At 34.9% G+C, this 25548-nt stretch overlaps 1 protein-coding gene across 5 annotated transcripts in view; it reads right to left on the reverse strand.

Annotated features, from left to right (window-relative positions):
- chst8 (carbohydrate sulfotransferase 8) overlaps positions 1-25548 on the reverse strand; it is a 185792-nt gene that overhangs the window by 135426 nt on the left and 24818 nt on the right. The window lies entirely within an intron of this gene.

Raw genomic sequence — 25548 nt, forward strand, 5'->3', positions numbered from 1 at the left:
CAGTTTAGCATGAAACAGTCTCTATAGTGTCGTATACGTATGTGGGCGGGGCTTAATTTTGCACATGAAAATTGATTGGCTGGTTGTGGTTTGCTATTGGCCGATCTCATGTGAGTGACAGGTTATAGCCCCGCCCACAGTTATTCCGATTCAGGATTACGAGGCACACTACATAAATCATGTATAATCTACAAAAGTGCAAAAGACATTTCACCCCTGCATATTAAATAGGAATTAATAAATATAGTAATAATAATAGTCAGAAAAGTATTAAAAGCTTTTGTATACATTTTCATTTGTGTTTCATTGTTGAGGGTCATATTTGATTCATCAGGCTTTTATTGCTCAAATATAGTGAGAATATGGAGGGAAAAACACCCAAATTTTATTCAAAATATCCAATTTGGTGCAGATGCTGATATTAATATGAATTTCTGATGCTTGTAATGTAAATCAATAACAGATACTTAAAATAAAATGGATATAAATATCAGTTGCCACTCTATATCTGCTAATAATATCTTAGTAAGATGGTTTTTACATTTTTTTGTTGCTTTTTATGGTTTTATGATGTTTTTTTTTTTGATGGTTTTATGTAGTTTTAAACAATGCAATGATGATTGGGAGAATCCTGATGATCATGTGTGATGATTTTTCTAAAAAATGACGTATAGATAATCAAGTGAACCTGAGTTGCTCTGAGTTACTAACACAGTTATTCTTAACTAAGTGTAACTGCACCAATAATGCAAAATAAGTTATAAAAATGAACAGTGAAACCCTGAATGTGAGCAGATACACTCAAAAAAAAATGTAATAAAAAAAATTACAGTTGAAAGTGAAAGTTGAAGTTGGGTTCAGATTTTAAATTACATTTTTAACCCAACATTTGGGTTTGTCCATATTTGACCAATTTGGGTTAAAACAACCCACAAACCAGTAAAACCATCCTCGAGTCTCAAATATAGTGAGAATATGGAGGGAAAAACACCCAAATTTTATTCAAAATATGCAATTTGGAGCAGATGCTGATATTAATATGAATTTCTGATGCTTGTAATGTAAATCAATAACAGATACTTAAAATAAAATGGATATAAATATCAGTTGCCACTCTATATCTGCTAATAATATCTTAGTAAGATGGGTTTTTACATTTTTTGTTGCTTTTTATGTTTTTTTTTATTATGTTTTTTTGATGGTTTTATGTAGTTTTAAACAATGCAATGATGATTGGAAGAATCCTGATAATCATATGTGATGATTTTTTTGTAAAAAATGATGTATAGATAATCAAGTGAACCTGAGTTGCTTTAGTCAATCTTGAAATATTACTAACACGGTTATTCTTAACTAAGAGTAACTGCACTAATATAAGTTATAAAAATGAACAGTCAAACCCTGAATGTGAGCAGATACACTCTAAAAAAAAAAGTAATAAAAAAATTTACAGTTGAAAGTGAAAGTTGAAGTTGGGTTCAGATTTTAAATTACATTTTTAACCCAACATTTGGGTTTGTCCATATTTGACACAAATTTGGGTTAAAACAACCCACAAACCAGTAAAACCATCCTCGAGCCTTAAATATAGTGAGAATATGGAGGGAAAAACACCCAAATTTTATTCAAAATATGCAATTTGGTGCAGATGCTGATATTAATATGAATTTCTGATGCTTGTAATGTAAATCAATAACAGATACTTAAAATAAAATGGATATAAATATCAGTTGCCACTCTATATCTGCTAATAATATCTTAGTAAGATGGGTTTTTACATTTTTTGTTGCTTTTTATGTTTTTTTTATTATGTTTTTTTGATGGTTTTATGTAGTTTTAAACAATGCAATGATGATTGGAAGAATCCTGATAATCATATGTGATGATTTTTTTGTAAAAAATGATGTATAGATAATCAAGTGAACCTGAGTTGCTTTAGTCAATCTTGAAATATTACTAACACGGTTATTTTTAACTAAGAGTAACTGCACCAATATAAGTTATAAAAATGAACAGTCAAACCCTGAATGTGAGCAGATACACTCTAAAAAATGTAATAAAAAATTTTTACAGTTGAAAGTGAAAGTTGAAGTTGGGTTCAGATTTTAAATTACATTTTTAACCCAACATTTCGGTTTTTCCATATTTGACACAAATTTGGGTTAAAACAACCCACAAACCAGTAAAACCATCCTCAAGTCTCAAATATAGTGAGAATATGGAGGGAAAAACACCCAAATTTTATTCAAAATACGCAATTTGGTGCAGATGCTGATATTAATATGAATTTCTGATGCTTGTAATGTAAATCAATAACAGATACTTAGAATAAAATGGATATAAATATCAGTCATCACTCTATATCTGCTAATAATATCTTAGGAAGATGGTTTTTACATTTTTTTTTGTTGCTTTTTATGGTTTTATGATGGTTTTTTAAACATATAACGCAATGCAATGCAATGATGATTGGGAGATGAACAAATAAACCATCCTCAAAATCCTGATGATCATATTTGATACTCATGATTTTTCTAAAAAATGATGACTAGATAATCAAGTGAACCTGAGTTTCTTTAGTCCATCTTGAAATATTACGAACACAATTATTCTTAACTAAGTGTATAATGCAAAATAAGTTATAAAAATGAACAGTGAAACCCTGAATGTGAGCAGAAGAACATTAGGATTCGCTCACAAACCAGTAAAACCATCCTCGAGTCTCAATGCAGCGGTTTCAAAACATCAACATGACGATGTAATGCGTTTCACTTCACTGAGAGACACACAAGTTGACTTTCACGTCATGTTCCTTAGTGTCGGCATGATCAAATCATCCCATAGCGCTGCACTCGTATTTACCGAAGCGATGAATGATAGAGGAATAAGCACAAATGGCCCATTATCTCAGCGCTGGAAACACTGATCATTTGAGCTGATCTCAGAACAGAGTAATCAGTGAAAGGCTACATGTGCTTGATTCATATGTTCTGCTCTAGACTGGACACACAAACACAAATTGAGCTCTTGCATATGTTCAAAACAGAAAATTTACAATTTTCTACAATACGTTTTTTTTTCTTACTCTTCTTAAAGCTTAAAGCTCATCTTTGATCACCAGAATTACATATTTAAACGTTTTTTCCTTGCAAAATACTCTTCAAACCTTAAAATAGCTTGAATGTAATTCGACACCCTTGCCTCATTTAGTATGCTGGGTTCTATGAATATGCAAATTAGCCCCGCCTCCCCACCTTTGCAGTCTATATAACATGAATACTGCACAATATTACACCCCACTTAACTTGACACATCAGACCAGCAAAAGTTGCACAAAATTGAATAAAAATGACAAATAACTACTGAACGAGGTCATTTGACAACAACAAATCACTGCATAATGCTTCACAATTTCATTAGGCTGTGCATACAGTGCTTTGCGATATTTTATTTAAAACACATCCACCTTTAAAAACTCGTTGTTTGTTGGTGGACTCATTAAAATGCATTCATAAATATCATAATTTTACACTGCAGAGGAAATTGAATTTCCTTGAAATCCTCAAAGAGTGTAATAACATGCATATGTTAAAACAGGATTGTGTTAGTCTGCTGTTGTATGAATAATTATAGCAGGTTTTCTGAGAGGATTAATATTCTGAGGCTCGTTAGTGTGTGAGTCTCATTAGAGGAGCTGTCACAGCGTGAGACACAGTTTACCAGGGAAACAAGATGACAGGAGGATGGAAAACACCACGTGAAACACTGAAGGTGAACAGAGAGAACGTTTAATAAAAGAAAATGGCTGCCACTGCAAAACAAACAGAAAAAAAAGTCACTTTCACATCAAAACTGCGTCTTCAAACTCATTTTTCTTGGATTTTGAATCTAGGCGAGTGTATTTGATCTTGGTTTTCTGCGGTGTATGCAAATGAGCGTTGGTCAGGTCATCTCTCAGATAATGAGAATATACAGTTGCCGAAGTCGAGGAGGTTGCCATGGTGATCTGATGTTGCCCGAGCGTCTCCGCTACACAAATAAATAGACGTGAGATGTAAATGTCTAATTCTGTTCATAAATTTGCAGCACCGCCCACATATGACAACGCTTACACATCTTCATCTTCATCGTTCAACTCTTTCAGGAGAAGCTGCAGTTCATTGTGGAGGAAAACTCACACACACACACACACACACTCATGTGTTAATGCGCTCGCGCTGTTTTTACACTGAATTACACTCTTCACATTCACCAGAAAAACTGAGAACAGCTCTGAAAGAGAGAAAGAGTGTGTGTGTGTGTGTGAGAAAGAGAATTGAATTGAATTGAATTGAGAGATAGAGAGAGAGAGAGAGCGAGAGAGAGAGAGGGATGTGTCTGTGTGAGTGCGACTGTGTGTGTGTGAGACTTGAGTTTCAATATCTTTTATTTTAAAAACAATATCAAAAATATTTGTTCATCTTTCCTTCAATTTGTACAAAGAAAAAAAAGAAAGACAAACAGATAACAAAATAGATAAATATAATAATTTACCAGTGAAAAACCAACAGACCCAATTCATGGACAGTAACAATTGCTTCTTTGACACCCCATATCATTTCAAATAAACTAACATTTTTTGTTTGCTGATAATACGTGTACGTGTAACAGTGATGGCCGTTCCAGAAAAACTCAACAAATGCCTTCTGTATTTTCATGAGGAAATCTTTAGGAGGGTGTTTATGCCACAGCATTGAAGCTGCCAAATTGTTAATTATCAAAACTCTGCCTCTGTACGAGAGCTGTGGAAGGATCCATCTCCACCTCTGGATTCTCCCGATCACTTGGTCAGACAAGCCCTCCCAGTTTTTCTCCATATACTTCTCAGTCCCAAAATAAATCCCAAGGATTTTGAAACCATCTCGAGTCCACTGACACTATTGAGGTATTTGGGGAGGTCCACTTTCTCTCCATTCTCCCATCAGTAATGTTGTACATTTCTCAGTTTATACGAGCAGATGTCGCTTTTTTGAAGAAATTTAAGCAAGTTGTTAAATTGTCTATATCATCAACATTACGTACAACAACAGTCACATCATCAGCATATGCTGTAAGTTTTACAGGGGTTAAATCTGGATAACCACACTGTTAGACCTTACCAGGTTTTTTACACTGTTGCCAGTAATTTACTGTAAAAATGCATTAAAACTCAAGTTAACTAAAAAAATACAACCTATTAGTTTTAGTGCATTTTTAAAACACTGTTGCCAGTAATTTACTGTAAAAATGCACTAAAACTCAAGTTAACTAAAAAAATACAACTTATTAGTTTTAGTGCATTTTTACAACACTGTTGCCTGTAATTTACTGTAAAAATGCACTAAAACTCAAGCTAACTAAAAAATACAACTTTTTAGTTTTAGTGCATTTTTACAACACTGTTGCCAGTAATTTACTGTAAAAATGCACTAAAACTCAAAAAATACAACTTATTAGTTTTAGTGCATTTTTACAACACTGTTGCCAGTAATTTACTGTAAAAATGCACTAAAACTCAAAAAATACAACTTATTAGTTTTAGTGCATTTTTACAACACTGTTGCCAGTAATTTACTGTAAAAATGCACTAAAACTCAAGTTAACTAAAAAAATACAACTTATTAGTTTTAGTGCATTTTCACAACACTGTTGCCAGTAATTTACTGTAAAAATGCACTAAAACTCAAGTTAACTAAAAAAATACAACTTATTAGTTTTAGTGCATTTTTACAACACTGTTGCCTGTAATTTACTGTAAAAATGCACTAAAACTCAAGCTAACTAAAAAATACAACTTTTTAGTTTTAGTGCATTTTTACAACACTGTTGCCAGTAATTTACTGTAAAAATGCACTAAAACTCAAGTTAACTAAAAAAATACAACTTATTAGTTTTAGTGCATTTTTACAACACTGTTGCCAGTAATTTATTGTAAAAATGCACTAAAACTCAAGTTAACTAAAAAAATACAACTTATTAGTTTTAGTGCATTTTTACAACACCGTTGCCAGTAATTTACTGTAAAAATGCACTAAAACTCAAAAAATACAACTTATTAGTTTTAGTGCATTTTTACAACACTGTTGCCAGTAATTTACTGTAAAAATGCACTAAAACTCAAAAAATACAACTTATTAGTTTTAGTGCATTTTTACAACACTGTTGCCAGTAATTTACTGTAAAAATGCACTAAAACTCAAAAAATACAACTTATTAGTTTTAGTGCATTTTTACAACACTGTTGCCAGTAATTTACTGTAAAAATGCACTAAAACTCAAAAAATACAACTTATTAGTTTTAGTGCATTTTTACAACACTGTTGCCAGTAATTTACTGTAAAAATGCACTAAAACTCAAGTTAACTAAAAAAATACAACTTATTAGTTTTAGTGCATTTTCACAACACTGTTGCCAGTAATTTACTGTAAAAATGCACTAAAACTCAAGTTAACTAAAAAAATACAACTTATTAGTTTTAGTGCATTTTTACAACACTGTTGCCTGTAATTTACTGTAAAAATGCACTAAAACTCAAGCTAACTAAAAAATACAACTTTTTAGTTTTAGTGCATTTTTACAACACTGTTGCCAGTAATTTACTGTAAAAATGCACTAAAACTCAAGTTAACTAAAAAAATACAACTTATTAGTTTTAGTGCATTTTTACAACACTGTTGCCAGTAATTTATTGTAAAAATGCACTAAAACTCAAGTTAACTAAAAAAATACAACTTATTAGTTTTAGTGCATTTTTACAACACCGTTGCCAGTAATTTACTGTAAAAATGCACTAAAACTCAAAAAATACAACTTATTAGTTTTAGTGCATTTTTACAACACTGTTGCCAGTAATTTACTGTAAAAATGCACTAAAACTCAAAAAATACAACTTATTAGTTTTAGTGCATTTTTACAACACTGTTGCCAGTAATTTACTGTAAAAATGCACTAAAACTCAAGTTAACTAAAAAAATACAACTTATTAGTTTTAGTGCATTTTCACAACACTGTTGCCAGTAATTTACTGTAAAAATGCACTAAAACTCAAGTTAACTAAAAAAATACAACTTATTAGTTTTAGTGCATTTTCACAACACTGTTGCCAGTAATTTACTGTAAAAATGCACTAAAACTCAAGTTAACTAAAACAATACAATTTATTATAGTTTTAGTGCATTTTTACAACACTGTTGCCAGTAATTTACTGTAAAAATGCACTAAAACCCAAGTTAACTAAAAACAAATACAACTTATTAGTTTTAGTGCATTTTTACAACACTGTTGCCAGTAATTTACTGTAAAAATGCACTAAAACTCAAGTTAACTAAAAAAATACAACTTATTAGTTTTAGTGCATTTTTACAACACTGTTGCCAGTAATTTATTGTAAAAATGCACTAAAACTCAAGTTAACTAAAAAAATACAACTTATTAGTTTTAGTGCATTTTTACAACACCGTTGCCAGTAATTTACTGTAAAAATGCACTAAAACTCAAAAAATACAACTTATTAGTTTTAGTGCATTTTTACAACACTGTTGCCAGTAATTTACTGTAAAAATGCACTAAAACTCAAAAAATACAACTTATTAGTTTTAGTGCATTTTTACAACACTGTTGCCAGTAATTTACTGTAAAAATGCACTAAAACTCAAGTTAACTAAAAAAATACAACTTATTAGTTTTAGTGCATTTTCACAACACTGTTGCCAGTAATTTACTGTAAAAATGCACTAAAACTCAAGTTAACTAAAAAAATACAACTTTTTAGTTTTAGTGCATTTTTTCAACACTGTTGCCAGTAATTTACTGTAAAAATGCACTAAAACTCAAGTTAACTAAAAAAATACAACTTATTAGTTTTAGTGCATTTTTACAACACTGTTGCCAGTAATTTACTGTAAAAATGCACTAAAACTCAAGCTAACTAAAAAAATACAACTTATTAGTTTTACTGCATTTTTACAACACTGTTGCCTGTAATTTCCTGTAAAAAATGCACTAAAACTCAAGTTAACTAAAAAAAATACAACTTATTAGTTTTAGTGCATTTTTACAGTAAATTACTGGCAACAGTGTTGCCAGTATTTTACTGTAAAAAACCTGGTAAGGTCTAACAGTGCAGAACAGCTCACACCACATATATTTTTCCTCAAAGAAACCAACAGTGGTTGGATTGAAATGGCATATAATAATCCAGAAAGTGGACACCCCTGTCGTATGCCTCGAGTTACAGGAAAGGGGCATTTCTGAGTGCCCCGCTAACATTTTCAAAGTGCTGATCAATATTATTTTCGTCAGGAGTATGATTTATCTGCTCAACAACAGGGACTGACTCATCCCCTGGTTGACTCAACTTGTTCAGCACCATTCTTTGTAGGACACGTTTGTCTAGTATGGCCATGCTTTCCACAGACGAAACATTCCTCTGTGTTGGAAGTAATAAAGATCGTATAATCATTACCCAACACAGCAACATTCAAATCCTGATATTCAGCGCTCAAAATCATGAAAATGTGTCTTCTGAAAGACATGATGTGCTTTAATTGTGGGGTTTTTTATACCCAGAGGAATCGTCTTCATTGCCCCGACGATTTTGCCGTAACGTGCAAGAATGCGCTCAAGCATATCATTAGGAATAAACGACGGTACATTTGAAAGAATCACTTTTTTTGATAAGTTGGACAGCGGCGGAACAGGAATAACATTTCCTCTCACTGACACACCACACTCAACTAAACGATCCACCGTAATTAACTCTTTCAGGAAGACGACAATAGCCTTATTCATCCTTGAAGCGGACAAAATATTTTGTGCACCAATTTCATTTTCAATTGCTTTCAAACAATCTTCTACCGACAGCGAATCATCTGGTGTGCACTTGCAACCACGTCGGGCAGTCAAGATTGAAAACCCGTCCGAGTTTGAACCCAAACTACTAACTAACAAATGTACAACCAAAATAAAGTTTAAAACACTCACTCACTCAGAAACGCCGTCACTCATTCACTCGCACGCTTCCCACAATCACTCCGCACGAGAGAGAGTGTGTGTGTGTGTGTGAGAGTGAGGGAGTGAGTGTGTGACTGTTAGTGCGTGTGTGTGTGTGTGTGTGTGTGTGAGGGTGTGTGTGTGTGTGAGTGTGTGTGTGAGTGAGGGAGTGAGTGTGTGACTGTTAGTGCGTGTGTGTGTGTGTGTGTGTGTGTGTGTGTGTGAGGGTGAGTGTGTGTGTGTGTGTGTGTGTGTGTGTGTGTGTGTGTGTGAGAGAGAGAGAGAGAGAGTGTGTGTGTGTGTGTGTGTGTGTGAGAGAGAGAGAGAGTGCGCGTTTGACTATTAGTGTGTGTGTGTGTGTGTGTGTGACTGTTAGTGTTAGTGTGTGTGTGTGTGTGTGTGTGTGAGAGAGAGAGAGAGAGTGCGCGTTTGACTATTAGTGTGTGTGTGTGTGTGATAGAGTGAGTGTGTGTGTGTATGTGCATGTGTGTGAGTGAGACTGTGTCTTTGTCTCTGTGCGTGTGTGTGTGTGTGTGTGTGTGTGAGAGAGAGAGAGTGTGTGCGCGTGCGTGCATATGTATATGTGTATATGTGTGTGTGTGCGTGTGTGTGTTTGCATGCGTGTGTGTGCGTTTGTGCATGCATGTGTATATGTGTGTGTGTTTGCATGCATGTTTGTGTGTGTGTGTGTGTATGAGAGTATTCAACCTTTAATTGATTTCCTACAGCCTGTTATTAGAGCACACGTCTGTAAAGCGCTCACACACACACACACACACACACACTGAGAGAGCGCAGTGTTTTCCTCAATGGCCGTCCTTCACCGAGAGAGAAAGCTCGTCAATTCAATTAATAAACAAAAGCTCTAAACGATGTTTCCTCTGGAGAGTGTGTGTGTGTGTGTGTGGACGTCGGATGGAAAGACAGAACGATCCGAGGACAAACTGCACAGAAACATTATCCCGGATCATCGTTTCAGAAACAGGATCACATTACTGCAGGCACGAGTTTAGAAAGACTGCATCCTCTACAACAGTGGTTCTCAAAGTGGGGTCCGCGGACCCCTGGTGGTCCGTGAGCTAAAGCCAGGGGGTCCGCGAAATAATTTATAACAACCTAACGTTTTTTCCGTGCTATGAGTCATGTTTTCTTTATCATCTAAAAACATGCTATTTATTCTTAAGTAACAACTTATATAATGCATTTAACATCAAACAATACAAAGTAGACACTTAAAGTTTTCTATAGATAATCTATATCTGTGCGTCAAGTAGATTATTCGCTGCTGTTGATTTGCGGGACGTGCGCCAGAAAGGAGACCAAGAGACGGCATGAACCCGCATATAAATGTGTCTTTTTAAAAGGCATGACATTTTGTAGTCATTTATAATGTAGCCTATACACAAATAAAAAAATGGACACTTTACCGTTTCGGATGATGCACTCTTGTCTTATCTATGACCATAAATAAGAGTATTCCTGTTTCTACTGCTGAGGAAAAATTCCCACGTAATCGCGCGCCGGCGTCTCGCGTGCGCGCACAATAGTCAGTTCTAGCACTGCTACTGTAGATTTGACATTAGAAGTCTGATCATTATCAAAATAAAAGTGCATAGTGACAGGGCCGTACCCACAACTGAGGTTGTAAGGATGCACATCGCGATGATACTGACCTTCTCGTCTGAAGTGCTTCAGCAGACTAACAACGATAGCTCGTCAATGTCAAAATGTTTGAGTCGGAATGAACTCAAAGTTCCCCGCACGACGTTTCAGTCAACGGTCATAAAGTGCGAGATAAGATGTAGGCATAAATTAACATAAACTAAACAGCTATTTTAGATAAAAGTTTTAAAAAAAAACTGAAACAATCAGTTTGCAAAGTATTAATCAAGCTTAACTTTAACAAAGGAAAAAGCAGGTCAAGAGAAACATACTGTGCCCATGAGATTAACATTATGGATTCATATATTTGATTACAGAAGCTCAAATTAACAACGCACGCACCTATTAAACATAAATGCCATTATCATTGTATTTATAGGCTTATGGGCTTTATTTGTGTGCAGAATAGGCCTTATCATTGAAACATTATCTTTTAAGGCCATTCCTGATTGGAATATGTGATTGTGTTTCGTGACATCTTGACAAAAAAAAAAAATGTATGCCACTGCCCACTGACACTGCTCTAAATCTAGTTATCCAATTGTGGGGCCTTAAAACACCTTAAAATGCACATGTGTAGATCAAGAACATCAAAATTTCCTAAGTGAGGGATCCTAAGTGATTCCTAGCAAGATGACTTTTGGGACCTCAGTAGGCCATTTAGAAATTCCTGCATAGTACCCTGGGTGGAGACCATTCATTTTGTGCAAAAATATTTCATTAGCCGCTCACACATTAACTTTGTGCTCAATAACGGTTATAAATAGGAGGGGGGTCCTTGGAAATTTTTTTTCCCCTGAAAGGGGTCCCTGGCTCCAAAATGTTTGAGAACCCCTGCTCTACAACACACACACACAAATATATATAGAAACACACACTAGGGGTGTAACGGTACACAAAAATCACGGTTCGGTATACGTACCTCGGTTTTAAAGTCACGGTTCGGTACGTTTTCGATACAGCAAAAAGAAAGAAATGCCAGAGAAATTTCCTATTTGTTTAAAGAAAAAATATTTTTAAATAAGTGTGAGTTTTCCTAGATCTTGAAACTTTCAGGTTTATAAATGGGGGTCATCTTTGAAGGATGAACAAAAAATGTTTTGGTCATCACATTAAAAATAACATTTAAATATATATTTATTTATATAATATTTGAATTTTGAAGTGCTGGAAATAGATGTGTGAAGCATTTCACCATTCCAGCCAAACTGGTTCCAGTTAGTGTTACTATATTAAATCCATGGTGAATGTTGCTGGTCTGTGGACGTAAAGTATTACTAGTTCAATCACGGCACATGTTTCTCCTGGTTTCCATGACAGCGCTGTTTGATCTAATAGAGATCAATGTGAACGCATCTCACTAGATCTCGCAGCGATGTTATTACCTCAGTGACGAATTCAAACGTTTTCTTTACCGGATCTCTTAGCGCGGTGTGTTAACAGTGTTGTTTGATCGAGATCGGCTCGCGCTGCACAGATGTTGCTGGTCCGAACTGATAAACAATCCGTGAGGCACATAACGAGTAGCGCAGTTTCGTTTCGCTTTCATTATGTTGGAGAAGGGTTCTGTTGCGCAACGTTGTGTTGGCCGCGTCAGCACGAATTTTGCCGGCAGCAATCGTTCGGTTTGTATGCGTACCGAACCGGAAGTCTCGAACCGAAACGGTTCAACACAAATCCATGTACCGTTACACCCCTAGATGAATATATAGAGAAGTGTCATTTATTCCTGTGATTAAATTTCAGAGTCACATGACCTTCAGAAATCAACATTACAGTAGATATGAATGAATGCACATGCTGCTTGATATCACACACACACACACACACACTGAATGCGACTTTAAGACCAACAAGTGTGGCATTACTCAACAAACTCCCTCTATTCACCACACACACACACACACGTCGCTGGATTCAGGCACAGATTGAAACGCCTAATTTACAGCTTCTGTCTGAAAACAATCTGTCGCTCCTCGCAGAACCTTGTGTTTTACGGCCGTGTGTCGGACCATCTCCTGATTTACTGTGTTAAATAAATCCAGATCTGCCTTCAGACGACACTAACCCGCATCCGGCCTCGGGATGATCCGTGTGCAGAGCGATTCCTCCCTAAACCTGAGCAGACCTCCTAAAACTGACACACAGATATACTACGGATTCCAGTACACACTTTTCCTTTCCGTTTTTATTTATAGCCAACAAAGCACTCGTCCAGCCTCCAGCGCACACAAACAATTTCAGCTACAAGCCGAATCAATAAGCTTTGTTTGGTTAATTATACCCTGAACGGGCGGCGCGGAGGACGCAGGAGCGCCGGGTCGATGGGGCCTCACACACTCGCTTCACGTCACACACACACGCTTTGCACTGTATTTAGTGAAACAAAACTACAAACCATTATTAAAAAATAAGAACTTTACGTAACTTGAAATAGGATTATAAAGCGAAATCAAATTTAATAAATAAATATAAATAACAAGTACTTTTTATAAATGTTAAATATTACGATACATACATAAATATATATATATAAGGGTAAATAAATAAGTAAGTACATGGCCATATAAATACAAGTAAATAAATAAGTAAATGTTTGCATTTAATAAATATGACCAAAATAGGCTAAATAAACGTAAATAAATATATAAAGAAGTGTTAAGTCCGCACAATGAAAATGACTGCTCTAAAGTAATTTATTAAAAGGCCTAAAAATAAATAAATAGCAAATAAATATTACCAAATATAAAAATAAAATTAAAATGTTATTAGAAATAGTCAAAAGATTAGTCAGATAGATAGATAGATAGATAGATAGATAGATAGATAGATAGATAGATAGATAGATAGATAGATAGATAGATAGATAGATAGATAGATAGATCATCCAATGTGAAAACACACTGTTGTGATTGGTCTACTCTACTCTGATTGGTCAGAAAGCAAATGCTCATTATCATATCTGAATCTCAGCTCTTGATCACACTTTAGTTTTGTACGTCTCCTATAATATGTTCACATTCATCCCGGGTCAAAAAACAGTTTCATTTTCTCCTCATATACTGTAATTTCAGCATCAGCTCTGAAACGTTTCAGTCTCTCTAAGCTCCGCCTCTCTGAGAGCTGCTCTGCTGTGATTGGCTCATTATCATATCTGACTCTCAGCTCTTGATCACAGTGATACGAACAGTAACGATGGCGTCAATCTCAGAAAAGCCAAACTCTTCCAGTCTCAGATACACTAGTGTTTGAGGGCGGAGCTAAGAGACACTGATCAGCCAATCAACACCACAGGCTGGCATTATGCTAATGAGTTCAGAATGAATACTGACGACTCGTTTCAGAATCACGTCTTTCTTTTAGGAGACAAAACTACATTTATCTGCACTATAAAACATTCACACACAGCATGAAAGGGAATATCTGATAAAGCACTTTAAGTATTAAACCTCACCGTGTAATTTCTCACGCTGTACAAAACACTTTTCCTCATCGCACCGCAAACAAATGAACAAAATCACCTTTCTGCAGGTGTTTTGATGATAATGTTCAGCTCCGATTCTCACATATAAAAGCCACAGTGTAAATTTAATGAGCACTAAAGGCACAGGCTTGTTTTGCACTCATGTTTAAAGTGTCTCAATTATGCAACAGCAACTCAAAAGCTTCAACTAAACTCTTTTCTGTTAGCAGGACCAATGAAGAGCAGGAGATCTAAACGAGAGAGAGAATAATAGAGGAGTGTTGACCCAGATCTGTCTCTCCTGCGGGACTGATGTTACAACACACACTCACTCGCACCCGACACCGGCCCGACCCGCTCAACACACACACCGATGACATGAAGACTTTGAGAATAACATCAAATTAAGACTAAAATCTGGTTTCATATCCATTATGAACGATTCATCATCAGTGCATAAAGTTAGTAATGCACTGAAATGTCACCAGCTGAAATCTGTGTTTCAACCGAAATGTGACAAAATCATTGACCGAATGATTTTTTCAGTTGTATCGATCTTTATTACGTGCACAATTAAAAAAAAAAATAATAATAATAATTGCAAGAAAGATATATAAAAGAAAAAATATATATATATAAAAATTAAGATTATCATATATATATATATATATATATATATATATAATATTTTTAACCTGATGTCTTCATTATTTAATGTATGTTTGAATAATCTAACCGTTTCAACAACAAATTGGAGTAGACACAATTATATCATTAAAAAAGTTGTAATAAACTTGATTAATAAATAAATTATATTAATTTAATAAACTCCTCAAAAATGCCTCCTCATTTTCTGTTTCCACATTAAATATCCTTTTACACTAAGAGATATGATTCATTTATAAATAAGCTGTATATAATGTGGCGCTGGAAAACAGTCATTACACTAGTTGAATAATTACTCATCTTTTTTCCATTACAACTTCAAATACTTTTTTTAACTTCAACAAACTGGAACACACTATACTGATGCAATTTATTATTGAAATGGCAAAATATTGCAAACAAAAAGAGGAATTAAACTGATCATGTTTTACAGAGGAAAAAAATAGAAACAATGACAAGCAATGACAAACTTGAGCTATTTGAACATCTAAACTTATAATTAATAGATCTGAAGTTTCTGATAGACAATAGACATATTTTCTTACAATTACAACATGAGCATATTCATTATTTATAAGAGCAGAACCAAATTCTAGTGTGAAATTGCCAGGGTTATTATAGTTAACTAAAACCATAAACATTTTTACTCAAAATAAAATAAAATCTGAAATAAAGTATTAAAAAATTAAGTTCTCAATTTAATTTTTAACTTAAAATACCTAAAACTGAAATTTAATTATTTAACAAAAAAAAACTACATAAACATAATTAAAAAATACTTTAAATAAAATAAATGTGGAAATAAAGTATTTAAAAAATATATTTTATTTTGCCAAAGCAAATTTTCTCATTTTAATTTAGTTTAACTTAAAATAACTCAAACTGAAATCAAATTAATAAAAAAAATACATATATTTAAACATTTTAAAAAATATATATAAATAAAAACTTGCAACAAAAAAATCCTAAAATTATAACTACAAATAAATGTAGAAATAAAGTATTTTAAAATATATATTTTATTTTGCCAAAGGAGATTCTCATTTATAACTAAAACTGAATTAAATTAAGAATATATATATATATATATATATATATATATACACACACACACACTCATATATATATATATATATATATATATATATAGATAAACAAATGTATTTTTAAATACAAATAAAAACTTGCAACAAAAAAATCCTAAAATTTTTAATACAAAATTTTAATTAAAAAAAAATGTATTCTATATATAATAGATATATAATATAATGCTATAATAGTATGATTATTTTGGCTGAAATGAGGAATCACTGGATACTAAACTTCCCAAAACTGCTGCCGGCCTGAAAGCGGATGAATTATTAATTACCGAATCTGTGCATCGCCGCTGGAACGACACACTCCACCTGTCCCTCCCCTCAGAAATGAAATTAGACAAATCAAATAGTACATTTTCATATAAATTAGTGTCCGGCTGCCGGTGGTCTGTCTGGCCTGTTTCAGAGAGACTGTGGAAGTTGGCAGCGCCACGACATTTGCAGTTTGATATAAATAGGGCCCATAAATCTGGAAGTGTCTGAGATCTGGCACAGGCGAGAGGGGATTTCTAAATCACAATCCGCTGGTCTGATGCCAGACTCATCAGTCAATATGAGCCGAAGCCTGTCTGTGCCAAACGCCAAACACACTCGCCGGCCGGCGGGGAACATCCTCGTCTTTAAGAGGAGCCGTTTGACTCCAGCATGATCATGAATTTCAATGGAAGTGCATGAAAAATTCATGTGGAAAAACTCTGGCTAGTGTCTTCACTTCGCAAAGTCTTAACACGCTTAATTAAAATTAATTCAAAAGCCACACGTATGTCCCCTCTTGCTCTTTTCTGGACAAAACTGAATTTGAAAGGAAATATGATTCAGTGTGCATAACTTATCTGCCGAGTTGATATTTGCTTATTGAACAGCTGAGCGACAAAATCAATGTGTGGAACAAATCAATTTGCATTTGCAAATGTCACGGAAACCCAGGTCAAGGCCAATGGCAGGTTAAAGGTCACCAGCAGGTTAAAGGTCACCAACAGGTCAAGGCCACCAGTAGGTTAAAGGTCACCAGCAGGTCAAGGCCACCAGTAGGTTAAAGACCACCAGCAGGTTAAAGGTCACCAGCAGGTCAAGGCCACCAGCAGGTTAAAGGCCACCAGCAGGTTAAAGGTCACCAGCAAGTCAAGGCCACCAGTAGGTTAAGGCCACCAGCAGGTCAAGGCCACCAGCAGGTTAAAGGTCACCAGCAGGTCAAGGCCACCAGTAGGTTAAAGACCACCAGCAGGTCAAGGCCACCAGCAGGTTAAAGGTCACCAGCAGGTCAAGGCCACCAGTAGGTTAAAGACCACCAGCAGGTCAAGGCCACCAGTAAGTTAAAGGTCACCAGCAGGTCAAGGCCACCAGTAGGTTAAAGACCACCAGCAGGTTAAAGGTCACCAGCAGGTTAAAGGTCACCAACAGGTCAAGGCCACCAGTAGGTTAAAGGTCACCAGCAGGTCAAGGCCACCAGCAGGTTAAAGGCCACCAGCAGGTTAAAGGCCACCAGCAGGTTAAAGGTCACCAGCAGGTTAAAGGACACCAGCAGGTTAAAGGTCACCAGCAGGTCAAAGGTCACCACTCTGTCAGTAATTACTCGCCCTCAGTAGGCCCACAAAGAAGGACATGAATAGTGGAATAAAGTCATTATTTTTATTAGTCATTTTGCACACAAACAGTATTCTCGTCGCTTGATAAACTTGAGGTTGAGCCGCTGTAGTCACTTAGAGTATTTTAACGATGTCTTTAATAACTTTCTGGGCCGGAAAGTTTCAATCCCTAAAATAGAAAAACAAACTAATTCAAAGAATAATAATTCAAAAAAACTATAATGATATTTCAATTATAATAAAATAACCCTAGTGAGACAGAAAAAAAAACAACAACCACCTTTCTACATGTTTTAAAACACCCAGCAAAAAAAAAAAAAAAAAATATATATATATATATATATATATATATATATATATATATATATATAAACTGAGATTTCCATTAAGTCTCCCTGAGATCTGAAAGAGCCACATCGTTTTCCTCAGGGATGTATGTGGCAGGAGAATAAATGTTTCCCAGCCGTGACGCCAGCGCTTCTCGCGGCTGTACTACAGTGGTGTTGTGATGGGGAATTATGACAGTAATGGATCACTCTGGTCGTGAGCTGATGACAGATGATGGTCCGGTCACAGTTCTGCTCTGAAACCTGATCAAACGCACTTTATACAGACGTACAGTCGCCTGGAACTGGGCTTATAATGGGGTTTGTATCGTACAATTACACAGACTGAGAGAGAGAGAGAGAGAGAGAGAGAGAGAGAGAGAGAGAGAGAGATTGCATCACAAGTTACAACTGATGCTGACTAGTGTAAAACATTCATCAGTTTAGGTACATTAGTAGGTCACATTTAAGACAAGTACAGACAGATGATAGATAGATATCTATCAGGAAAAAAGGTGTCAGACCTGATAATCTGAAATGTACCTTACTATACACAGTGAATGTTTGCATGTCATCTGACATAAAACACTTGCATGTTTTTGTGTTTTCAGTGTGGTTTATACTATATCCTTCCACAACTGTGGTTTTTATCATCTGAAGCACTTGCACAGATAAAAGCCAGTCTATATCACACACACATACACTAGATAAACCCTGACAACCACCCACAACAGCCTAGAAACAACATGGCAACCACCCACAACACCCTGGCAACCACCCACAACACCTTAGAAACACCCTGGCAACCCCTCACAACACCTGGAAACACCCTGGCAACCCCCCACAACACCTTAGAAACCCTGGTATCCACCCACAACACCTGAAAACACCCTGGCAACCCCCCACAACACCTGGAAACACCCTGGCAACCACCCACAACAATGTAGAAACACCCTGGCAACCCCCCACAACACCTGGAAGCACCCTGGTAACCACCCACAACACCTTAGAAACACCCTGGCAACCACCCACAACACCTTAGAAACTCCCTGGTAACCACCCACAACACCTTAGAAACACCCTGGCAACCCCCCACAACATCTGGAACCTTGAGCTCAAACCTCAGCTGGAGCCTCAGCATTAAACACACACACACACACACAGAACATCAGTCTGATCTGAAGGCCAGCGAGTGTTCATGAATGTGTCGTGTCACTGCGGCTCCTGACGCTGAAGATCTGCAACCTTGAGCTCAAACCTCAGCTGGAGCCTCAGCATTAAACACACACACTCGCTGGTGTGCATCAAATATTGATACGCTCTGATACGCGCAACAATCCTGCATCTCCCCGAGTGTCTTCTGCTGATTAATTATTTGTAGCAACATCAAGGTCTGTTCCTGTATGAGTAACAGATTTCACTGACCGCCGGACAAACTGTCCAAACAAAAGGGAAAAAATTTTTTGTTTTATACATTTAATAAAAAATAAAATTAGTTTAGTAATTGATGAATACAACTAATTTTCAACTAAAAATGTTTGAATATTTTATTGTGATTAGTCCATGAGGGGTGTGTTTCCCGTACACCGCCGTACTCATGCTTCACGATCATAGTACGACACGTCGATGGAGAAATCTATTATGTAAGAATGAGTCGTATAAAAAAGATTTATATAAAAAAATTAATTCATGAATATCTAAAAATTATATATATTATTATTTTAAATTATTTAAAATATTTTAAATTATTAAAAAAAATATTTTAAAAATTTAAATTATTTTAAATTAAATTATATATATATATATATATATATATATATATATATATATATATATATATTTAAAAAATATAAATTAAAATATATATATATATATATATATATATATATATATATATATTTAAATCATATACAGTGTTAAGCATAAGTGAACACACCCATGCTAAAGCTGACTAAAAAAAATCATCTTTTGGAAATTGATATTAATACTTTAATTTAAAAAATGATGAAAAATCTAACATTTAAGGACACCAATTTTCTTTGTGAATGAATAACGTATCGTAAATAAATAAATGTTCTTCCTTAAAATACAGGGTGCATCAGTCAGGACACCCCTATGGTAAACTCCCATAGATGGGCACATTTATATTTTTAAAGGCCAATTATTTCATGGATTCGGGATATACTGAAATATCCGCACATCACACACACCCTTCACACACACCTAGAGATCGGCTTGGGGTATTTCCATAAGATCATCTCTCAATGCAAATCAAACCTTTTAGGCTAACTGAAATAACACCATGCCAATCTCTAGGTGTGGTGAAGGGTGTGTGTGTGTGTGATGATGTGGAGCTATTTTAATACCAATTTTAATTTAATTAACTGATTATAACATGGAAATTTGCAATACTTTATTTTAATACATATTGTGTATGTATATAGATTAGTATTTAGTATTTATAATAGTATTTTCTTTTACACACTATGAGTCCTGAACGACTGAACCAACGAATCCGAGTCGGACATTTGATCCAAACCTCAGCGGCCACATGTGTAATTAGGTTTGACTTTACACCGCAAGGCCCGTCAATTCTGGTAAACCGAAGTGAAGCGGAGACCTGAGAGAGGCCATCTGATGTCAAAGTCAATGCAAACACACACAACTGTCTGTCCGTCTTCCAAACACAGCAGATGTTTGCCACCAAACGCATGATTTACAGCGATAACTGCACTCAACACACTAACAGCTCAAATACACATTCACTGTAAAAAATATTGATGTTTTACCTTGAAAAAGTCAAATTTGAGTTCATTGAAATGAAATATTTGAGGAAATACAATGAAGGAAATTGGTTTATAGTATGCTATCTGAACCATTATCTTAATTATCTAAGACATCTGAAGACACCAATCACAGAGCTCAAAAGGCATGATTGACAGGTCAGCTATCCAATCAGATGGCTTTCCCACTTTTCACCATGAACTAAAGCACATTCAATAAGCGCCTTGTGCATAAACTGGAGTAAATCAGCTTTGCAAACCTCTCAGCGATAATGCGGGAATGTATTGAACCTTTTAATAATTACTTAAATGGACGAGACTGTGTGTTTGTGTAAGTCTGTGTGACCTTGCAATGCCCATCTCGCTTTTGTGGTTTACAGATTAACTGAATGGACCCATGTATTGAATGGTCATTACTTAATGCTTTTAGGTAATGAAAAATATAATGGTGCGTTGCATATGAATGCCGGGCCCCTACAACCAACATTACACACACACACACCTAACAGCTCTGCAGCACAACCAGAAGAAAAAACACATTTTCTAGCTTAAAAAGTTCAACCAAAACTGAAAATTCGTTCAATAACGTTAACGATAATAACAATAACGATATAGATCTAAAAATCATTCTAAATAGACAAGATTGCAGAGTTCACAGCACAACTATAATGATAACAGAGGAACGATATAATTGGAATAACTTTTCCAGCTGATGAGCGATAAAAACATAGACAGCCAATCAGAATCCTGCTTTAAAGAGCTGGAACATTTTTTTTTTTTTTTTTTTTAAGGAATCAATATAAAAAAAAAAGAGTACAAGTAAACAAACATAACAGTAAGAGAAAAAAAACAAACAAACGAACATACAAACAAACAAAATAATAATACAAAAGGAGAAAAGTGAGCCAACGTATACAAATATACAATCAAAATCGACAGATGGCAATACGGATGCATCTATATCTCTCTTACCTACACGTATAAACCCATACACGTGCATACATATTCATACACACATATCTGAGAGCTGGAACATTTAAAGTGACAGACGACAAAACGTGATGCGTGCGCTTATAATAACAGAAAGATATTGTCTGCTGGTGTAGAAGCTTATACACTGTCCCTCCATGCTGAAAATCAGGTTTTTAAAGTTGTTTATGCTAGGGATGCACGATATATCGGCCAGCATATCGGTATCGGCCGATATATGTTAATTTTTAATGTTATCGTTATTGGCCTGGTAAGATAATGTGGCCGATATATTAAAGTCAATAAATAATGCATTATTCCCTTCATCTGAGAGACTTATTGAGCACTGTTTATGTTTTTGAATTTCTTGAAATATGATTGAAATCTCTTAAAAAAAATTAAATACGGTTCGGTACAACATGTGCAGCGCAAATCTGTCATATCGGCTATACAACACTATAATGAGAACATCATTATAATTGTGCGCTTGGGACATTTGTATTTGTAATCAGGCTCTCAAAATTAGATACAAATTTGGATTTAAGTTTATCGGCCGATATATCGGTTATCGGCTTTCAAATATAAAGAATTATCGGTATCGGCTAAAATTTTCATATCGGTGCATCCCTAGTTTATGTGTCTACGTGGTGTTTTTAACCCTCGGGACACGGTCGAGTTTACTCGACAAGACGCGGCACTGAATAAAACGGCCGATTTTGTCAAATTGGGTGTCAAATTTCATTCGACCTCCCCTCCACTAAATGTCGTCCTTCACTAGATGTCATACTTCATACTTGCGGTAGCTTTTGAACTAAACAGATCTTGTCTACCTGTGTTTGTGTGTCATATGAATGATATATATCACCCCATACATGGAATCAGAGTGCCTACTTTGTGTAGTAAATGGAAAATCTCCACAGCCAAAGGCAATAAAACTCTACATGCATTCGGTTTGTTTCTACCATTCATTAGTAATGATTTACACAATTTGCTTACTACTTACTATTTACCTGAGCATTCAGTATTGTGCAATATAGCAAACAGAAGGTGATAGACATTTTGGGGCAGAAAGAAGTGCTGCATTTTAACATTTAAACATGAGACTTTTCAAGAAAATTCTATAATCCAAGATTTCCGATACTATATGATGTCATAATATGCAAATTAGATGGGAAAATGTAATCCTTACATAAACTTTGGGTCACCCTTAATATTTCTCGAGTTTACAGAAAGTCTCTATCTTTTATCACTTTTAAGATATATCCTTTTGAAATTAAGATGTCAAAATCGAACGATTTAGGAAAAAACCTCTGGCGCCTAAAGGGTTAATATACTTTAAGACAAACCGAGTGTAAATTCATAAGTGAATCAAAGATAGTCTCAAACACGGTGTGAAATTGCTGGTGTTTCTGACGTCACAAACGACCTCGTAACTTGAGCCAGACCGATATATCGGCCGATATTAGGCATTTTCCAAACTATCGGTATCGGCAGTTATAATGGCCGATAAACGAATATTTCAAAAATAAAATAAAAACGTACGAAACACGCTTGAACCATCTCACGAGTGTTGGAGTTGTATAGTTTGTCCACCAGAGGGCGCTCTACACCGTTCCTGTTGGCAACACTCGTTGAGTTGGTCATAACAATTAAAAGAACATCCCCATCAGTTTTCTTAACTCAAATAAGCATGACAGAATTTGTGAGTATCATGTCCAGTTTCAAATAAATAAATAAAATATCGGCCGATATATCGGATTTTAAAACCCAAAAATATTTGTATCGGTATCGGCCTACACAGGATAACAAGAGGTTAATAAGGCGGACTATGCCAATAAACAAGACAAAGGCAAACAGAAACTAAACAGGAGGGAGAAGTAACGATATAAGGAGACATTTCAAAATAAGAGTCCACAACAAGGAACCATGATACAAGGATCATTACACTCCCCAAAGAATGAAATTGGTCATTATTTTGCTGATATAATGCAGCCCAGCAAAGCTGATAATGCAATAAAATCATTAGTCAGTTACATATCATTAACAGAAGCAGCGTCACCCGAGCAGAGAGAGATTCTGAACCAGCATCCTCTCAGTGTCACTCTCTCGCACATGAGGAACACACACGCTGGTGTGATGAGATCTGATGTGGCGTTCAGTCGGAACATTACACACCTGCTGAAGGGACTCTGGGCTCTTTAATTCATGACACTCAAACAAAAAAAGTCCCATATTCATGCCATCACTCATTAACAGGACAGTAAACGAGCGGCACACACAGAAACCCGCTGATCAGTCGATGATACACACATTTTCAGGAATGGTCACGGCAAAAACAGCCAGATCTAATCTAATGAATGTGATTATAAGGCATGAAGATGTTAAAATATTATAAACTTCAACATGCATGGAAGCCCATTTCTGCCACACAAGAAAAAACAAAATATGCCCTGGTAAATTATAGGTTAATTGTGACATAAAAAGTTGAAATTATGACATTAAAAAGCAAAAATGACGACAAATTGACATACTTTAGTCAAAATTATGATTTAAAAAGTCATAATTATGACGAGAATAAAGTTATTAAGTGGTTATGATATAAATTGACAATAATAATTTCAACTATTGTGTCATAATTTTGACTTTGAATGTCATATGTTTGACTTTTTATGTCATAATTTTGACATGCTATAACTTTGCATCATAATTATGATTTAGTTACTAGTATTTTATAATTTATTTGTAACTGATTCATCTCATATTAATTATTTATTCTTCATTTATTCGGTTTGGTCATTTACAGATCATTCAATCAAATCATCAAAACATGAAACATAAATACTATAGATGACCAGGTGCAGGCGGAAGCTAAAGCTTATTATGAAGCTTTAGAACTTTAGAATCAAATGTAACTCATTAATGACAACATCTGTTCATAAAATTAACATTAACACATTAGTGGACCATTGTCCACACCAGAATCAAGCCTGTCTAATTCATTTTTCATTCTATTGTATATTTTTCCAATGTTATTCTCTTACAATATTTTTTAAACTGAAAAATGTTTTATAAGAGAAAGCATGTTTTGTTTGTAAAATTTATCAAAGCATGTTTTGTTTCTTTTGTACGGAGGCGTATTGCATTCACTTGAAGTAAAAAAAATCTACTGTTTTTCTGAATTAACGAGTAAATTTTTCATGAGAAAAAAAATTTGCTCTGTTTTTCTGAATTAATGAGTTAATTTTTCATGAGAAAAAAAGTTTTTGCTCTGTTTTTCTGAATTAACGAGTTAATTTTTCATGAGAAAAAAAAATATTTTGCTCTGTTTTTCTGAATTAATGAGTTAATTTTTCATGGATTTTTTTTTTTGCTCCGTTTTTCTGAATTAACGAGTTAATTTTTCATGGAATTTTTTGTTTTTTTGCTCTGTTTTTCTGAATTAACGAGTTAATTCAGAAAAAACTGAGCAAAAACTTTTTTTCTCATGAAAAATTAACTCATTAATTCAGAAAAACAGAGAAAAACTTTTTTTCTCATGAAAAATTAACTCGTTAATTCAGAAAAACAGAGCAAAAAAATTTTTTTCTCATAAAAAATTAACTCATTAATTCAGAAAAACAGAGAAATTTTTTTTCTCATGAAAAATTAACTCATTAATTCAGAAAAACGGAGTAGATTTTTTTTTTCTTCAAGTGAATGCAATACGCCTCTGTACTTTTGTGTTTGAAACTGGCTTCCATAAACATGTAAAGCTGCTTTGAAACAATGTGTATCGTGAAAAGCGCTAAACAAACACTTCTGACTTGACTGGATATTTCTGAATGAAAGTAATCTGTCTCACAGCTATATCTGGCTGATTACAGCTCGCTAGGCCGTAATGAATGGTTGTAATTAAGTTAAGTGCGACACGGAGCCCTAATTGATCAACACACTGACACCAGGTGTCGACGCCACAGATCCAGTTACAGTTTAAAGGGCCCTACAGC

This window comes from Pimephales promelas, chromosome 10, assembly GCF_988280905.1.
Source record: "Pimephales promelas chromosome 10, fPimPro1.hap1.1, whole genome shotgun sequence".
Taxonomy (NCBI): domain Eukaryota; kingdom Metazoa; phylum Chordata; class Actinopteri; order Cypriniformes; family Leuciscidae; genus Pimephales; species Pimephales promelas.